The sequence below is a fragment of the Ctenopharyngodon idella genome, chromosome 16 (assembly GCF_019924925.1).
Source record: "Ctenopharyngodon idella isolate HZGC_01 chromosome 16, HZGC01, whole genome shotgun sequence".
NCBI lineage: Eukaryota > Metazoa > Chordata > Actinopteri > Cypriniformes > Xenocyprididae > Ctenopharyngodon > Ctenopharyngodon idella.
The window spans coordinates 11,950,320-11,970,000 of NC_067235.1; the positions used below are offsets into that span (position 1 = coordinate 11,950,320).

Genomic DNA, 19,681 nt, shown 5'->3' on the forward strand with positions numbered 1-19,681 from the left:
GTTAAATTTAATCACCATTGGCAGTGCAATCTATTGTAATGCTTTTTTTTCTCAGTTGATCAGAACAAAAGTGGCAGATTTGTTACTTGTTCAGATGACATTTTCCGGTGAAAATTCTTATTTTGGTCATACTTCCAAGACTACAATCTGTGATTCTGAAGTACAGTATCCACACCGATGTGGTGACTGACAGCAAACATTAGATTCATCCGCGCTGAGGAGCCGTGCCAAGACACAACACACGTAAAGATAATAATTCCTCAAATAACTGCAAGTGCGGGTTTCAAACAGAGATGGCGACAAAGACGCAAAACTTATGGACTGCAGCTTAAGTTTTTTTTAATACAGTGGTACATAATTTATGCAATCTATAAAATGCTGGGTTGCTTCAACCCATGATTGTGTCAAATATGGACAAACCCAACCATTGGGTTTTAAAATTTAATTTAAAAATTAAAACCAGTGGTGGGGTTTGTCCATATTTGACACAATCATGGGTTGAAGCAACCCAGCATTTTTAAGAGTGTACACTTCGCCTTTAAAATAATTAGTGATTCTTTAAAAAGCAGCTCTGATATCAATAGCTCCACTGATTCTCCAAATAGAAATCCACATCATCAAATCGTACAAACATCAGCAAAATAGCATCTCTTTTTTTAATGATATTTGTAGAGAAAATCCAAGAAAGGTGAATCTGGACACCAAAGGTTCTCCTAATTTATGCGTTGTAGGACTGCTAATTATCACATTGTGATAACACATTTCCTCACAAGCAAAGCAACGACAGTGAGCCAAACTTCAGCTATTTATTTTCTGTGTAGGCGTCTTTGTTTAGCAGGGCTAGTGTCTGATTCTTTTGCACAAATAAAGTGCATGTAGTGAGAATACCAATAAAAGGTTTCCATTTTGTTGCTGAAATGGAAAGATGCTGCAAACAAAGGCAAAACGGGCTCACATTTCAGCGTTGCTCTGGAAAAATTTCCACCTCTTGAAATAATGTGTCTAATGTACGATAATTCACATCAGTTACAGAGTGAATTAGCCATTAATGAAGCCTGGATAAGAGCTTTATCCTGCCTTCACATGCACCCCCTGCGAATAACAGGCCAACTCTGATGCTCTAAACTCGGTAAAAGTGACATAACATATAGTAATCTGAAGCACTCTAGGAGATGCCAGAATATTAAATTCCACTCTTATTGCACTTACAAACTCCAGCGCATCCAGGCAAGCACAGAGAAGCAGAGGAGGGCTAAAGCAATGCATAGTTTCAATCAGCGTCCATTTGATAAAACCCGATTACAGTTAGAATTGAATAAAACTCCACTTTAGACTGCAGTCTTGTGCAGAAGAATAGCCTGGTATCTTCAGTAAGGTTTATTTAATGAGGCTTGGTAGATCACACAGGGGCCATAAACTCTTATCTCTTCACCAGAGGCCTCATTCCACAGGCTGCTAGGATGCAGATGTGCTTTGATCCATTTCTATTTAAGGCCAAATATTTTTTTAGACCACAGCCATTTTGACCCTTTAGTTACAGGTATTTTTAAGAGGCAAGAACAGCAGGGGAACAGTGGAGGAGCATGTTGAAGCTCTTTGTTGTCTTTAATATTTATAAGGCAGAGTAGCCAATTAGTCATGACCTCTGAGCTTGACAACTCATCCGTCTCTGCAAACTGGCTCAGGTCTTTTGATTTTCTGACCTTTTCTCCATTCTCTTCGCAAAGACATATTAGACCGGAAAACCTGTCCAGGAAGAAACACTTGCACTCTCTATGACTGCCAGGTTTTTTAATAGTCTCGAATGAGCTCTGAGTTAAAAAAAAAAACAAAAAAACTTCATCCCTTAAAGGTGCACATAGTCATTTTTTGTTGATGTTGCACTGCATCGTGCAAAAGCTACATTTTTCACTTCAGCAGTCATGATTAACTTTTTGTATTTGCAGTCACGATTAGTTTTTCTGTTCATAGATTTACTGAGATAAGTTGAATATTCAGCAGGTCATGTGATCTCATTATGGGACCACCGTGTTTCAATGAGGCAACCCACTCCGTGTAAAATAAAACAGCTTTTATTAGGCCACCAGTGCGAGGATAATATGGACGTTCATATCCTCAAAAGTATTATACAATTCTTTACTTGTAAAACTTTAAGTTTCAGAAGGGAATTATGGAATAAGTTGGTATGGTTACACAGCATAAATATTTTACAGATTTCTTACAGGATTCAAAAATATATGAAAAGTTGTAGTAATGGGTTGCCTTGATACAGACATCAATCACATGTACATTATTTAAAATGTTTTGAACTGAAGAAAACATTGGAGAAAGCATTATTCAGATAAGATGAACTCCATTTATGAAACCTTTGTGAGTGAGTGATGAGGTAATGTCAATTTAAGTCACATTGTCTTGCCTGTTAATAGACAATTTGAAATATTGCAAAAGCTAGATCGGGATGAAATAACTGCTGTGACTAGTTAGTTCAGTGGTTCTCAACCTTTTTTCTCAGTGGGCTGCACTATGGTCCAAGTGCAAGTCTCGCAGACCACATATCATTTACATATGACGTCACCAATGAAAACCAATCAGATTTAATGTTATGGTATTAGCAGATAATATTATTATTATACCTAGATGTTGCACACACAGAAGAGGTGGTGTTTTCGGATGGCACATACGGTATTTTATTTCTGTCACACTCTGCAAAATCAACAAATACTATAAGAAATTTGTTTTTGTTTCACAGTGTGTTGAAAAGACTGGCAGCATGACTTCTTCATATCAAAGTGAAACTCTCTTGTTCAATAAACTCACGTTACACAATCCCCTGATATACAGTATGTCACAGAAAATGAGAACAATGTATTCCGCCAAATAAAAACTAACATTTTATGGTTATAACCTTATCTCTAAGTGTTACAAATTCACATATTTCCATTTGCATGAAGGCTTGTCCTGACAGTCTGCGTTAAACTTTACTGAATGAGCGCCGGCGCGTACATGAGCGTCAAACAGACAGGACGCATTAGAGAGGAAGACATTAATATTCAGCGCAAAAACATTCATTTTGCTGAAATATCTGTTGTTGGACCTTAAATTTAGGTTTAAAAGTCGTACATGTTCAATTCAAGTGTTTTATGAGAGTGGCAACTGTAAAGGGATAACAGCGTGTAATTTAATGACATCTCTTACATTTACAGGATAAAGAAATGACTCTCGTCTCTTTGCTTCATAATATTAAGGTTGAACCACTGTAGTCACATCGCCAGTTTTAACGATGTCTCAAGTACCTTTCTGGACCTCAAAAGGTGCAATGTCGTTGCTGCCTATGTGTGGATTAGATATCCTCGGATTTCATCAAAAATACCTTAATTTGTGCTCCGAAGACAAACAAAGGTCTTGCAGTTTTGGGACGACATGAGGGTGAGTACTTAATGACAGAAATTTCATTTTTTGGTGAACTAACCCTTTAACATAAATATAATAAATTAAATACATGTAATGCTATTTTTTATTTTATTTTTTTCTCTTTTCTGTGAGGAATTGCCCTCTTTCTACAACACAAAGACAGCAATGAAATGACACCAAAGGAAAGCTGAACTGAGCTATTGATATCAGCTGTCTACAGCACAGACCGTCTGAACAGACATAATGAGATCATGTGTCACCATTAAGGCTTAAATACGATGTTATCAGATTTTGCCTCAATAATTGTGAATGAAACATGTAAAAAACAAATTGCTTTAAATAAACAACATATTAATACAGTGAAAACCAGACAAGTCTGAGACAGAATGGTGTCTTTCCATCTAGCTGTAACCTCACCCACCTGTTTAGGTTTAGAAATCACATCTTTTATGGATGAAGAAGGCAGACGGCGGCAACACCTGCCACTGCGCTTGAGCAGCGACAACATCTGCTCTCAAAGCCCTATACACTATCACTCCATATCCACAACACATTTCCAAAACACAGTTGAGATCGTAGAGAACTTCCCATAGGAAACGAATCAAAGAACCACAGAATCAAGCCTCTTTCACCCTGCTGAGGACTCTTATCAAACTCAACTTATTTCACCTCACACTGTGACTATGGCAACAGCGTGTGTGATTTTGTAAAACGGTCCTGAGCTCAGGCTGCTGTCCTGGTGTGAAAATAAAGGTGTGTTTTCTTGTTAAAGGACACAGCTACTATGTGCAGCCCCATACTGAGGAAGATTACCTGCATAGCTGCTGTCAGACATCAGGTGAAACCAAAAAGCCAAACACCTGTGGTGGATGTCCTCATAGAACTTAAAACTTAAACTTCTTCCCATTTCTTCCCATACGCTCTGGCCCAGTCATTTGCCCACAGTTTAGTTTTAAGTTATTCTCATATATGGTGTATCTAGCAGTGTTTTTCACACTTACAGCCACTAATCTGAGAGCTGCATGGGCTCTACAGTAGGAAGCAGAAAAGCTGTAGGAAGAACATAAAGAGTTGAAGAAATGGAAAGTGCACCATAATGGCACCATAATACAATATTGATGGAAAAGGAAATTACAGCCTCTAATGCATCCCTTAGGTTTGTCCAGGCTGGGACATACCAAGCACTGAAATAGAAGCCAGAATGGATGATATGGAACTTTCTTTTAGGTTATTTTTATAAGAAAGGGCAATGGATAGAGGACCATCTCATCCCCTTGCAACTATGTATCATTTAATGCACTTATACATAACCCACCCTCAAACCTATCCAGACAACCAAACCTGTCCCTAACCTGACCCGTATCCCACCTCAATAGCAGCAAATGTGTTTGGCAATACAACATGAACATCATGTTCACCAAGTGACTAGTAGTTAAAGACACCTAATATAATGTGCGAGCCATATTTACATTATAACAAAGTTATAAATATACATTGAATTAATGTAAATTAACATGATATGCTGATTAATTAATACAATGAATCACAGTTAAATACATACATTCATTAATAGATAAAAGTCCTTAAAGGCACAATAAGTAATTTTTAGCTGCTAGAGGTCGCTTATTCAAAACAAAGGCGTAGCTTGATGATGCCTTGATTTTGCGGAATCATGGGAGGTGTCTTCACATCTAAGAATCATATTCATGGGTGAGCTAATGTATTATAGATTTATTAGCATTATTTAGTAGGAAGCAGGGTGTGGCTGAAACCCATTGGAGTGGAACGAGGCCGCTAGAGTGATTACTAATGAGAGACGTGCACGACACACGGCTCGAGAGCAGCAGAACTTTTATTATACCGCAGTCGCCACTTCTGTTTCTTCTGATCATGAGTATGTGAGGTAAAGCAGTGCTTTTTTTAATCATATTAGATACATTTGTGTGTTGAAAGTTGTTATAATGCTACTCTGTGCATTCTCTTGGCAGCCACTATGAGACACTTGTTGTACACTGCAGTAAGCTAGATCGATATTAGTCATGGTAAAACATGGTATTACTGGTAAATCAAGAAAATGAGATTTAAACAATAAGACTTACTGTGATGAGCTATATAACATGATTAGTTTTCTGTCAATGAATGTATCCAAATAGTTGCTCACCTGTCTAATAAAACACAGTTGCATGAAAAAGTATGGGAACCACTCGCAGAATCTGTGAAAATGTAAATAATTTTAACAAAATAAGAGAGATTAATGCATGTTTAAATAAATCCGTCAAGTTTTTATAACAGCCACCATTTAAATAATATATTTAAAAAAACGAATTGGAGTAGAAATATAAATTGTAAAGTTAGTATTTTAACTTTATTATTATAAAAACTTCCTTAACTTCCACTAATTTAAGTGTTTGTATACAAATCAGTTAATTTTAACCTTCAATATAGTAATGTAGAACTGATTCCCATGTATAGTTTACAGCATTAGTTGAGAGATTTTTTTTCCTTGAGAAAATTTGCCATGTACTGTTCCTTATATATATCCAAAATAATCGATATTGAATCGAATCGAATTTAATCGAAATCGAATCGAATTGCAAGCTTGTGAATCGAAATCGAATCGAATTTTGAAAGTTGTGTCAATACCCAGCCCTAGAAGCAACAGAAGATTCTTGCATGTTTCCCAGAAGACAAATTAAGTACAATTTACCTTGATCTTCAAATTAAAAAAGTTTTCACCCCCTGGGTCATCTCTCTTATTTTGTTAAAATTATTCACATTTTCACAGATTCTGCAAGTGGTTTCCATACTTTTTCATGCAACTGTATAGTGTTGTCAAAAGTACCGGTACTTTGAAAATGTGACAATACCAGCATTTCTGTAGTACCGGGAGTACCGACAATCCGGATATATATTCAGTACCCACTGATAGGGCTGTGCCAGTATTTACTTGAATATGACACGAGTGAAGCACAAAGCTTTGTTTACAAAAGAAACAATAGGTTAGCAATTAAATGTGACATTGCAGCCAGGGAAACATTTTGGTTCATGCCGAATGAGAGAGGTACGTGAGTCCATAAATTTAAGCTTTGTATTCTGTTTTGCGAATCACGGTCACCTGATTAGCAGAGAACTTAACAATATTCCATTAGTTATTCCACTGAACATGGAATCTCTGTTTCTTTTCCCAAATCTTCACTCACGCAGGGGATTATAACGTTTCTTCCGTTTGTTCACTTTAGGCCTATTATAGGCTATTCGCATTCTTTACTGTGGTAAAGTAGAAAAAACACCGTAGGACAGAAACCTTTTTGCTTGTACGTCAATTTCTATTTAACACAGTTTGTGCTTGTTATTAGACTTCATAAGGCGCGTCAAGTTTATTTGTAGCGCTTTTCACACACGCTGGTGATTTTTACTTTCGCTTTCTCTGGCAGCACTAAATCAAATAAAGCCTGAATGTGTGAAGATAAAACTCGCTCTTCAGACCTTTTACAACAAGTGTCAGTAGCTTGTAACATCAGGAGATAACATGAAGATATTATTAAAGCGAAATGACCTCTTTCCTGCTCGTGTCCCACATCCCTCTCAAAGAGCAGAGCGGTACGTTATATGACGCATCTTTGTGTAGAAATAAAAACGAATGGTTTTTTTTTTGTTTTTTTAAATAATATTTAACTTTATTATTATTTAGGTTACCATTATTTACCGATATTTATTTCATAGTTTTACAGGCTGTAGTGTGTCATTTCATTGAAGGAATAGCTAAAATAAACACGCACGTCTGTTACAAAATGGATGTTTGGGCATTTTTTTTTTTTTTTAAATTTCAAAATTTATTTCATTGAGGTATATATACACACACGCTCCAAATATTTATATGTATGATTACCATATTTAATATGTTTTTAAAATAGGCTATATAAAATAGTAAAATAGTTCCAACAGATTTTGCTGTGGTACCGAAATTGGTACCGAGAACCGTAAAATTTTTATGGCATTGGTACCGACTACTGGAATTCTGGTACTGTGACAACACTACAACTGTATATTAAAGCGTCTTTGGTGTTTCCACGGTTTCTACGAAAGTAAAACCGGAAATCGAGGGTAACGCAGGTATGGTGTCATTGATAGGCGGTACGTGTCCTGGTTAAAATTACTTTTTTCTCTGGATTTAAACATTCTTGGAAACTTTTGGGATAAAATATATAACATTATTCTAGTGGTTTTTGGATATTTTAATTAAAAAATCTTACATATTGTGCCTTTAAATTAAGATATTTTAAAACATTACTTCATTTAGGCAGATGAATAAACAGATATTACACAAGGTGGCAATATATTTAGTTTTTTTATATATATCATTGGACTTAAGGCTATCTGAAATTATTTTGAGTTTGTCAATATGTCTGAGGTTGACTTTCTTACATATGCATTCTTGGATTACGTCTATTATATTTGTCAGTCGACATACAGTGAAAATTTCAATTTGTAACATTTTTTGTTAACAAAAATACTTTAAAAAATAAAAAATAAAAAATACTTTATTGTACGAATTAAGGTTGCAAACTAGGTCAAAGCTGTATTTCTCATGACATTGTGGCACTGATCTTGAGGCAGGATTAACCGCTGTCATTCATCATTTTAGATGTTATTGAAGACATCCGCAACCTGCCAGATTCATTTTCAGTCCAGTCTGTTATAAACAAGCCTTTTCACATATCACTGCAAAAATCAACTGGTGTTCAAGCTACGCACAGGGCCATTTGACACCCCGTTCTATCCAATCATGCTTTGAAACACTGACACAGGCTGAAGAAATCTACAAACACACTCTGACTCAGCGTAAATTTGTGTCGTGTTGATCAATAAAATATTGGGCTATCACTACGCACTGAATTTCACAGTGGGATACTGTGTGAAATAATCATTTTAGGAATCTCTGCAGAAATGCTTTGTCCTGTTTAACTGCTGTGTTTGGATTTTAAAAATTGTAATGCATTGAAGTCTGTGTTTCTTGGAGTATTGTTAATAGACAGTGACAAATAAAGAGATAGGGAGAGAGCGCATCCTCCTCAAATGGCCGTGAAGGAAGATAAAAGTCAGTCCACCCCCAATATATCTTACTGTGAAAATATTCACAAATTGGCCACTGAGGCAGCTCAGTGTCCCTTTAAATAATGTGGTAGCGAGTATTAAAAAAAGTACTTCACTGGCACACAGTTCTGGTTAGGACTAGTACATACATAGAAAACACATTTCACAATCTGTTACCATGGTGACAGGGAAATGACAAAAGAGTGTATTTCTAATGGATACAGTGCTTCTTGTCACATTCAGATAGTGTTCAAAGTCAGACACCCAGTAGTTCACACACCCAGACCTCTCAAACACATTCTTTGACATTAACTGTTCAAACCATCATCATCACCTTCATCATCTTCACTTGCAAGTACATGCCATTTTACTGAGGCAATTAGACAAGCTTGTGAGTTGTACTTTAGAGTGCTTGTTATTTAATACATGTTGAAGTGCAAGCACCAAATTTCCTACTGCAACTTTAATGAACCTATTTGCATCTAAAGAGATTGAAGTCATCAATAGAGAAAGACTCTAATACTGACTTACATTCTTTAATGAAGAAAGATGAAAGAATAACTTTGTCAGGCCGATAAAATTCACGCTTGATGCCTTGTGCATTTAAGAAAATCGCCCCCATTAATATAATGGCATGAATTGTATTTTTATAAATGACAGCCAACCCTCAAAATTAAGGTAATGTATAGCCTATGCAGCTATTAAGCAACTCTCAAACTAAAACACTAATAGACTTTTCTCTTCAAAAGGCAATTTTAGTTATAGCTGCAAAAATTCCTGTCGTCCACGCCCGAGTTAAAATAGTTTCCTAATCACATCAGTTATTATAGCGTTTTTACACAGTCTTGACTTGGTAAATACATTGTTTGCAATCATGCATGGACATGTTTCCGGACTGCACGGCATGCAGAACCAATAAAATTGTGAAAAGAATAAGGAATGCCATAGTTAATTACAGTAGTTTAAGAAGTTTTTAACTTACCTTTTAAACTGAAGTAACTATTGTTAAACTGACCGCCACTTCCGGAGAATAAGAAAACTGCGGAGAGAACTACGAAATGTATCCGCGCGGCATCTTGTCGACAACACAGCGTATCAAGCGAAGAATAATAACAAACCAAATAGATTTGTGAGTAGACTGTCACCTCTTTTGAAGTTTACGTTAGGTATTAACGTAACTGACCTCCAAGCAACACAAGTGGATACAGTTAAATATTGAAACAAACCGCTATTATTCGACATGTAGAAATAAAACGATTAAATGATCTGAATCAAAAACGAGTCAGAAGATGCTCTGCCCTCGCGCTCACTGTGCAAATAAACGGTCTTGTTGTGCGCGTGGGTTCTGCGAGCGGTTCACAGACGCAACTGAAAGTGACCTTAACCAATCAGCGGGGGAATTACCACGTACGTCACATGTAGAGGCGGGGCTACACCGGTTTGACAACACCTTTCCGTGACGTCGCCGCATTCTCAGAGCTCACTAGCTCTAAGCGTTTAAATAAATGTAACTTAATGTTTTTAAGCACCCAATTTTGTTGCTGTTTGTTTACGTTGATGAATACAAATGGTTCTTTTTAACATAATGCCTACATTTCCTAATTTATTAATGCATCTTTGCTTAGCTGCTTCCCCTAGTCAGCAACATTTTAAATAGGCTATTTGGTGATGGATGTTGGTCCTTATGAAGGTCAGTCCAAAGTCACTTTGTATACATCTTTTATAATATATAGCATCATTCCTGGTGTTTTCTTAGAATTTCCTTGACCTTTGACACATTTCCAGATGGACCATAGATGGACAAAAAGACCCTCTATAAAGCAGTGACATACCCACGGACGGGTAAGCTACCCAGTTGGATGATTTTAATGTTGTTGAACCTATATAAATGATTGCATGAAATATTAGATTAAATATTAATCTATAATAATATTACAATTATTCTAAATAATTGTTTTATAGCCTAATAAAAACAAACCTATAGGAATTTGTGGAAAGATATAGCCTAAAGCAGTGGTTCCCAAACACATTCCTGGAGGCCCACCAACACTGCACATTTTGCATGTCTCAATCAAACACACCTGATTAATGTTATCAGCTCATTAGTAGTGACTCAAAGATCTAAAATGGGTGTGTCAGACAAAGAAGACATGCAAAATGTGCATTGTTGGTGGGCCTCCAGGAATGTGGTTGGGAACCACTGGCCGAAAGCACATGTTTGGTCATTTGTATGGATGACACGCATAGCTGAAAGTGTACATTCACCAGTCAGATTTCAGAAACTCGTCATGAAAGGTTCTTCACATGTTTGCTCCTAGAACTGTCAAAACCTGTGGAAGACAAACAAGCTCTGGTGTCTCATTAAAAGAAAAGGTGAGAGAAAATTTGATGAGTTTTTCTACTATGGCATTGCTTTCACTGTAAAAAGATTGTAATTTTAACTGTAAAAGACTATAAAAATGCTAAAGTTAAAAAAAAATGTTAATTGGTTAACTGTAATAGATGTAATAAACTGTAATACATATAATCTTACATTTCATGTAATTTTACATTTAAAAAATTCCTGCACACTATCAATGCTTATAAAATTATCAAAATTTCTTTATTTGCCACAATGTTTCGGTCCCATGACCTTCATCAGGCATATCTTTTGTTTTTGATATTTGACTTTTTTCGTCCTTTCTCCTTTGCACCTATCCATTACCTGCAGGTGTGTGAGGGTAATTGATAATTAATTGATGTAATTTTACAGTAAAATGCGGTTAATGTACCATTTTGAAAGTAAAAATAAACAAATCATCTTATAATTTACATTAAAAAGTCATAAACGTACATTTCTAGAATTCCCTGACACTTCACATTTTAAGGTTTTTCATTTTTAGCATATATGTCTCTGTTTTTTTTTTTATTTGTTGTTTGTTTGTTTTTTATGCACATTAGGGTTTATGTTACATCTTATGTTGTTGAATTAATGTTTATTGCATTATATTTTACTGTCACTGTTATGGCACTGTTTTCACCTTCAGTATATTTTAGTACTTACCTCAGCTTTTGGTAAAAGCTATACTCTAAGAAAAAAAGTAGGGTTCTATATAGAACCCTATGTTAAAGAATATTTTGTGGCAAAAAGGTTCTATATAAGTAGAAATGTCTTAAATGATTGCATGATACTTACACATGTAACAGTTTTTAAAATTTTCTGTCATTACCTACCACTAACATTTAAATTAATCATTTGATAAAATGCGCTTATTGTGTACATACATGTTTTTACATTGTACTTATATATTTTTAAAAATACCTGCATGTAATTACATCTGCAGTTAATTTCTGTAATTACATTTGTAATTACACTGTCGTTGACCCTTTCCTTACACATTAACCCACCCTTAAACCTAATCAGACCATCAAACCTGTACCTTACCCATATCCCACCTCAATAGCAGCACAAATGTTTTGTAATACATCAACACAATGTACATTGTACCTAACAAATATTTTTTTATGTAAGTACATAGTAGTTAAAGACACCTAATTTAAAGTGTGACCCATTTTTTTTCTAATGATAAAGTGTATACGAGCTGTTTAATTCATAATATTCAAAAATTAATTAAAACAAAATTAATTAAAACCAAATCTATATGATCCCAATATGTTGATTTTAGTTTTAAAAAGTGAATCATATAACTATATAGGTACTAACCCTGAACCTACCCCTAAACCTATAACCTTAACCCATGTATTTACCTTATATTAACCAGTATTTCTTAGGTGAGTTCACTGTAAGTACACATAAGTGCACGTACTGTAAAATAAAGCGCAACTGCAATTTTAGTAATTTTCATTACAGTGCTAATGGTTAGGGTAAATGGAGTGGCACTACTCATTCAGTTGTGGAGGCACCTGACACAAAAATGTTGGAAATCACTGCTCTTACACATAAACACATAACATTTATGATGTTACAGTTTGATTTATGATATTTCCATAATGTTTTAAGGTTATTAAGAATGCATGTCATATCCTTTTTGTTAAACATAGCAACATCCACAGGCACATCAATCATGTTCAGGTTGTCACCATGATAACACCAATAAGTCACCAATGAGTACGAAGTGGACAACCCTTCAGAGAATGAACTATCAGATAATTAACCTAAATAACTGTAGAGCATTCAAGAGTATTCAAGAGCATCCAAGCCTCTAGTTTGATGTCAAAACCAATCAGCTGCAAAACAGAGAAGCCAAATAATACATGAGTAGCACAATGTAGTTTGGTGTTGCCTGTAATGGACGAGAAAGTAAAAACAGAGAAGGGATGTTGAGGGTATTGTTAGTCATAGTCGGACATGCTGTGTGTTATGGGGGTGTGTTCACCAAGCTGTGCATATTTTTAGCACATTCCTGGGGTATTACACACACCCTCATCATTGAGAGTGCTTATGTGTGTTAGAGGACAGTGTATTCATTCATGTGAAGTGGGTTTGTGCGTGACTGCACTGGAAATGTGTGGGCTTCCACCAGAGACTAGATGCAAACAATAATCACACAGCATTATAACAATTTGCATCCACCATCAACCAAAAACATTTCCAAAATACAAAGTTTGAGGAAGTTCTCATGGTGAAATGTGGTTTGTTGAGTCTAAGCAACATTACACTTTCAATGTTTGTCTTTATTTTTGAAAATATTTATACGTACAGCGTAATAAACTACACTACATGTTGTAATTGCCTCTAGTTACAATAACATGTGTAAGCAAAATAACTCTATTATTCAAATGAGCTATAATCAACACAAATGCTCTACAGTAGTGGTTATCAACCAGGGGACAGGCGCCCACTAGAGGGCTTCTGCTAACTTATTTAAATTCAGTTATATGATAGTTAGTTATATAATCTTAATTGCTTAAATGCAATGAATAAATTACAACAGAAGAACAGGCACATATCAGCTTAGACAGGAAAGCCTTCGAATATTGTCTTGGACAAAGAGGGTGGGGTTGTTTTAAATAAAACCCACTGCTACACAGGGCTTTGTTTCAGTTGGCTGAAGATTTCTAAAGAAAGACAATGCTCCCATCTAGTGTTGGAATTAAGATACTACAAAATTGTGTTCTCATTATCTAGTGGCTAGTTTCCTAAAAGCAGAAGTTTTGTAGAGAACTTGCGTATTCAGCAATAGCATTATCACTGTCACCTTAACAAAATATTATATTAAAAAAATATCTGGTAGGTCACATGACAGCATGGCGAATGTAGTACGTCCAAAATACATTCATACTACACACATTCATACTACATAGAGCATACTTTTTATATTATATTATATTAATGTCACCATTCTGTTTAGTTTTGTTCATGGACTTTCATGTTTCTTTGTTCAGATTCCCGCCACTCATCTGACTCCATACTTACCGTCATTATTAGTTTGTATGTGTCAGCTGTGTTTAAGTAATTATCCTCGTTGTGTTCACTACTTAAGTTGTTCCTTCTCGCTTCTTCTGCACTCCTTGTCCGGTCACCGTGCAAGCTTGTACTTGTTTGGATTGACCTGTTTAAATCTTTATCTGCTGTGTCTATGTCTTCTTGCCTGCACGCACACGTTAATTATATTATGCTATATTATATTATATTACATGAGACCCTGGACCACAAAACCAAGGGTCATCATCATCAAGGGTTATACATCATCTGAAAGCTGAATAAATAAGCTTTCCATTGATGTATGGTACAATATTTGGCTGAGATACAACTATTTGAAAATCTGGAATCTGAGTGTGCAAAAAAAAAAAAAAACTTATTGAGAAAATCACCTTTAAAGTTGTCCAAATGAAGTCCTTAGCAACGCATATCCACTCACAAAAATAAAATTTTGATATATTCACAGTAGGAAATGTACAAAATATCTTCATGGAACATGATCTTTACTTAATATCCTAATGATTTTTGGCATAAAAGAAAAATCGATAATTTTGACCCATATAATGTATTGTTGGCTATTGCTACAAATATACCCGTGCGACTTATGACTGGTTTTGTGGCCCAGGGTCACATATTATATGTTATGTTATTTTCGTATTTCGAACTAATTGTGAGCTTTGTAATTTTTGCCACATTGTCACCATAATGTGGGGCATGTCTAAATCCAGTTTAAAAACCTGATTTGTGTAATTATCAAATTTTCTAACAATAAGCATTAAACAACCCTTAAAAATATAAATAATTTACATTACAAATAGAAGCCAATTTTGATGTTCAGCAATGTTTAATTTTTACCTTAGATAATTGTTTAGGCCTATATTTAAAGGATTAGTTCACTTCAGAATTAAAATTTCCTGAAAATTTACTCACTCCCATGTCATCCAAGATGTTCATGTCCTTCTTTCTTCAGTCGAAAAACAAATGAAGGTTTTTGAGGAAAACATTCCAGGATTTTTCTCCATATAGTGGACTTCAGTGGGGTTCAACGGGTTGAAGGTCCAAATTGCAGTTTCAGTGCAGCTTCAAAGAGCTCTACACGATCCCAGACGAGGAATAAGGGTCTTATCTAGCAAAACGATCGTTCAATTTCTAAAAAATAAATTATATACTTTTTAACCACAAAAGCTCTTCTTGCACTGCTCTGCGATCCGCCAGAAAGTGGAAGTACCGCGGTAGGGTGAAAAACTCTATCTCATTTTCTCCTCCAGCTTCAAAATCATCCGATATCGTTGTTTTACCTTTTTTTTTGTAAAGGGCGTTTGGCTTAGTCTTTGCTAGTTCGCTTTGTAGACATTACTTCCGCCTACATCACGTGTGGCCTTTGTAACATGATTACGTCATGCGTGGCGGATCGAAGAGCAAGACGAGCATTTGTGTTTAAAATGTAGTTTAAAATGTTTTATTTTTTTAGAAAATGACCGATCGTTTCGGTAGATAAGACCCTTATTCCTTGTCTGGGATCGTGTAGAGCCCTTTGAAGCTGCACTGAAACTGCAATTTGGACCTTCAACCCATTGAACCCCACTGAAGTCCACTATATGGAGAAAAATCCTGGAATGTTTTCCTCAAAAACCTTAATTTCTTTTCGACTGAAGGAAGAAAGACTTAAACATCTTGGATGACATGGGGGTGAGTAAATTATCAGGAAATTTTCATTCAAAAGTGAACTAATCCTTTAACATATGTAATAGTTTCCACACCTAAAAACATGGGATTTGCGCCCTCTGTTGATTTAGTAGAGTCATTGATCACCAAAGTGATTCGTGGAATGTACCAAATTAGCTAGTCATGTAACAAACATGATAGAAAACATTATGAACTACTACCATAATCGTTTATATGAGAGTTAAACTGTAAACAGTAACTATTTTCATAGTGTCTGAAGAAGTCAACAACAGTTATGGTTTACTGTGACATTATTATTCGCAGAAAAACTTTCTGCATTTATGAAAAATTACTTGGTAATAAGTGACAGGAAAAACATTAGGCTTATGTATGCAAGACTGCCCGTAGAAGGTCATTCAAAAATACTGCAGTCTCTATTTATAAACCTTCAACAATGGCTGAAATACAGATTGCCGTCATTCTTCATTTTTCTGTATGCAGAGGTGTCGCAGGCGCTGCAGTGAAAGGATCTGTGTACCCAAGCGCTCAAGGACAACCAGTGGGCCGACACACATTGCTGCTGTGAGACATGCTTTTCACTTGTTTGAAAAAGGTCCAGAAGTACAAATAAAAAAGAAAACTTCTCAGTGTAGCGATGACTGATCATGTCTCTTCAGAAAATTTGGACTAAACCGCTCAATTCATATTAGTTTTACGATCTCTTTAACTATTGGATGCGTCAAAGTGATAGTTGTGTAGACTGTCAATGGAGGGACACAAATCTCTCAGATTATATTAAAAATATCTTAATTTGTGTCCGTAAAATGGATGAAAGTCTTACAGGGTTGGAACGACATGAGTAAATGATGACAGAATTTTCATTTTTGGGTGAATGGCTGCGTCCGAAATCTCATACTCTCTTGAGTAGGTCCTTATATTGTATAAGTAATTTTGCAATGGTAAGAGCCTTTAACACTTAATTTAATGGTTACCATTGTTGTGTTTTGCATGTTAAATGTTGATGTCTGTGTGTGACTCAAGCAGGTTTGCAAGATATTGGCACAACTGTAGGAAATTAACCTCCTTGTCTGATGTTTCACAGTAGTATAGTGTTTATGAAATAGGTGTTAACAATTAAATTTTAATAGACCATAATTCAACTTTAAATGCAAATTAGAGATTTAGTGAGAAGTTAGTTCATCTTTTAAAAGTAACCTGTTTATTATTTCTCTTCCTTTGAAACTACAAATAACTGTAACTGTTTCACAAGTTCACACTTATAAATAATCAGATAGAGTAAAGAGTATGTGTATTTGGCGTGCTGTCCGAGGGGAGGGCTCCTAGCTCGGAATTTGGTGCGAACCCAGAGTACTCACCCCATACCCCTGGCTGGGATAGGAATCAGCTGAGAGTGAGGTGGCGGCGAGATGCAGAAAAACTGTCGATGAACATAGGTGACTCGACTATGTATATATAGACCTCCTCTTGTGCTGATTGGGTAGATCATTATGTTGGGTAGAACATTTTCCTCCCAAACTTTGACAATAAAACATTTTGTTTGTTGAATCACTGCATCAATAGGAAGAGAATTATGGTAATATAAATGTTCCAAAAGTTCCAAGTACCCAACCAACGGGAACACTAATCACCATAATGGCGACAAGTTCAAACAAAACCATTTTATAATAATTATTAATTCCTTACATTTATATAGCTCTTTTTTGGGTACTCAAAGCACTTTACATATGGAAGGGAATCTCCTCAAACACCACCAATGTGCAGCATCCACCTGGATGATGCGACGGCAGGCATATTGCACCAGAACGCCCACCACACACCAGCTTATTGGTGGAGAGGAGACAGAGTGATGAAGCCAATCAGTATATGGGGATGATTAGGAAGCCATGATGGACAGAGGCCAATGGGCAAATGTGGCCAGGATGCTGGGGTAACACCCCTACTCTTTTCGAAGGACATCCTGGGATTTTTAACGACCACAGAGAGTCAGGACCTCAGTTTAATGTCTCATCCGAAAGACGGTGCTTTTTGACAGTATAGTGTCCCCATCACTGTACTGGGGTGTTAGGACCTACACAGACCACAGGGTGAGCACCCCCTGCCTGCCTCACTAACACCTCTTCCAGCAGCAACCTGGTTTTCCCAGGAGGTCTCCCATCCAGGTACTAACCAGGCTCAACCCTGTTTAGCTTCAGTGGGCAACCAGTCTTGGGCTACAGGGTGATATGGCTGCGGTTTTATGAAAATCAACATTAATTTATGAAATCAACTTATGAGATGTTCTCTCAAAATTTTCAGTTGTATTGACAATTCAACATTCAAGATGACTTTGGAAAATGAATGCTTAAATAAAGTGATTTTTTTTTGTGTGTGCAAACAAAGCACTCGTGTCACTTCATAAAACAGGTTAAATCTTACATATTATTACGTATTATGTACGTAATTTTTACGTGTCCTTCTCTCTTAGCCCTGCCTATTATGCCAGCTGTTACAATATGGCATTAGAAAAGTAACTTATTTTGTTTTTTATGTAACTTTTTATGGAAAGCAATGCATTATGTTACTTTTGCTTTATTTTTTAGCACCTTTTTTATTTATTTATTTTTTTTTATTTTTACATTTTTGGCAAATGTAAATGCCTTTTCACACCAAAAGTGAAATGAATAAGCCTCAGGGCCGAAGGAAATGCAAATTCACTCCTGTACAGTAGAGGGCGCATCTGAAACTTACCTCTCAGCTGTGCTGCCATTCTGGATCACAGAAAAACAGGATGCTAGAGAAGAAAGTTCAATACTCTTACTTCAGTAATAAAAACAAAAGAATGAAACACAAATGTGACTAAAGTCATTTTTGCTTATTGGTATGGTTGAATTGGATCATCGAAGGTCAGCAACAAAGACATTCGTTCATTAAGTGAGATTACATAAAAGTGTAGACCTTATGTAGCCCCGCCCCTTTTCAGCTTTGCGCTCGTTGTCTTTTGACTTCCGGTTTGTATTTCCACAGCGATCTTACATTTATGAATGAAGTGCTCGTTTTAAAATCTTCCCGTTCTACTGACATTTGTTAAGACATCTGCTTTAAACATTACAATGCTCATGATAACTTTCATTAACTCTACAACAAGTAAATCCACTTCACCAGCTAATTATTCTTTGACAGCGATGCCATAGAAATGTACAGAGCTACCGCAAAACGGAAGTTCAAAGACAATTTTATAAAGATGGCGGCGCGCTTGTTTCTCTGGCGCATAAGGTCTATATTTATATTATTTAACATTAAGGCCAAATTGTTGCATGTTTGCATAATAATCTGAGTTTGCCTTTCTGTTTTTATTCATTTTGAGGAATATTTAATCTGTTTTTGTGCAAATGTGTAAATGCATGCTCACATTTAGTTTAAACTGCAATAATCATGTTTACACAGCGCACACAACGCCTCTGGACTCACTCCTGATTTCTCTCAACATGGGGACAGGAGAGGTGACAGTCAATAAATGGGAAAACAAAGTAAGTTGTGTTACTTATTTGAAAAAGTAACTCAGATATTTTGTTGTAAATTTTAAAAGTTAATATGTTACTTTACTTGAAAAAAGTAATCTGATTACGTAACTTGTAATGCATTATCCCCAACACTGGTTAGTATGGAGATAAACTTGGGATGGTAGCCATCCAGGAGAAAAGGTGTAGGCCTACTTGGTGTTCTGTATTCATGCACAGTGTCATTTATAAGTATTATATATAGTTAAACATGAATTTATAGATAAATAGTATATGAATACAACAATTAATGGTTGTTATGGTTTAGAAGAAGAAAACTACAGATACTGAAAGTATCAATAAGACATCTTTCAACAGTCATAAAAATGACAGGGGAAAAAATGTCTGGTAGATTGCCCAGTGAAGGTCACTCTTTTAATTTTTTTTTAACATTGATTCTCCCTCTATAAACCTCCAACAATGGCTAAAATACAGATTGCTGTCATTCTTCAGCTTTCTGTATGCAGAGGTGGCACAGATGCTAGAAGAATGAAAGAATTTGTGTTTGCAAATGCTCAAGGACATTGCTTCT

The 19,681-nt window shown here is 35.9% G+C and overlaps 1 protein-coding gene across 6 annotated transcripts in view; it reads right to left on the reverse strand.

Annotated features, from left to right (window-relative positions):
* Positions 1-9,815, reverse strand: part of osbpl3b (oxysterol binding protein-like 3b) — an 80,450-nt gene extending 70,635 nt beyond the window's left edge. For 5 of the 6 annotated variants that reach the window (XM_051866662.1, XM_051866665.1, XM_051866667.1 and 2 more), the window contains exon 1: positions 9,488-9,815. The gene's annotated coding sequence lies outside the window, so the exon portion shown is untranslated. The remainder of the gene's footprint in view (positions 1-9,487) is intronic. The other variant, XM_051866669.1, reaches the window with a different exon arrangement.
* Between the last annotated feature and the right edge of the window lie 9,866 nt (positions 9,816-19,681).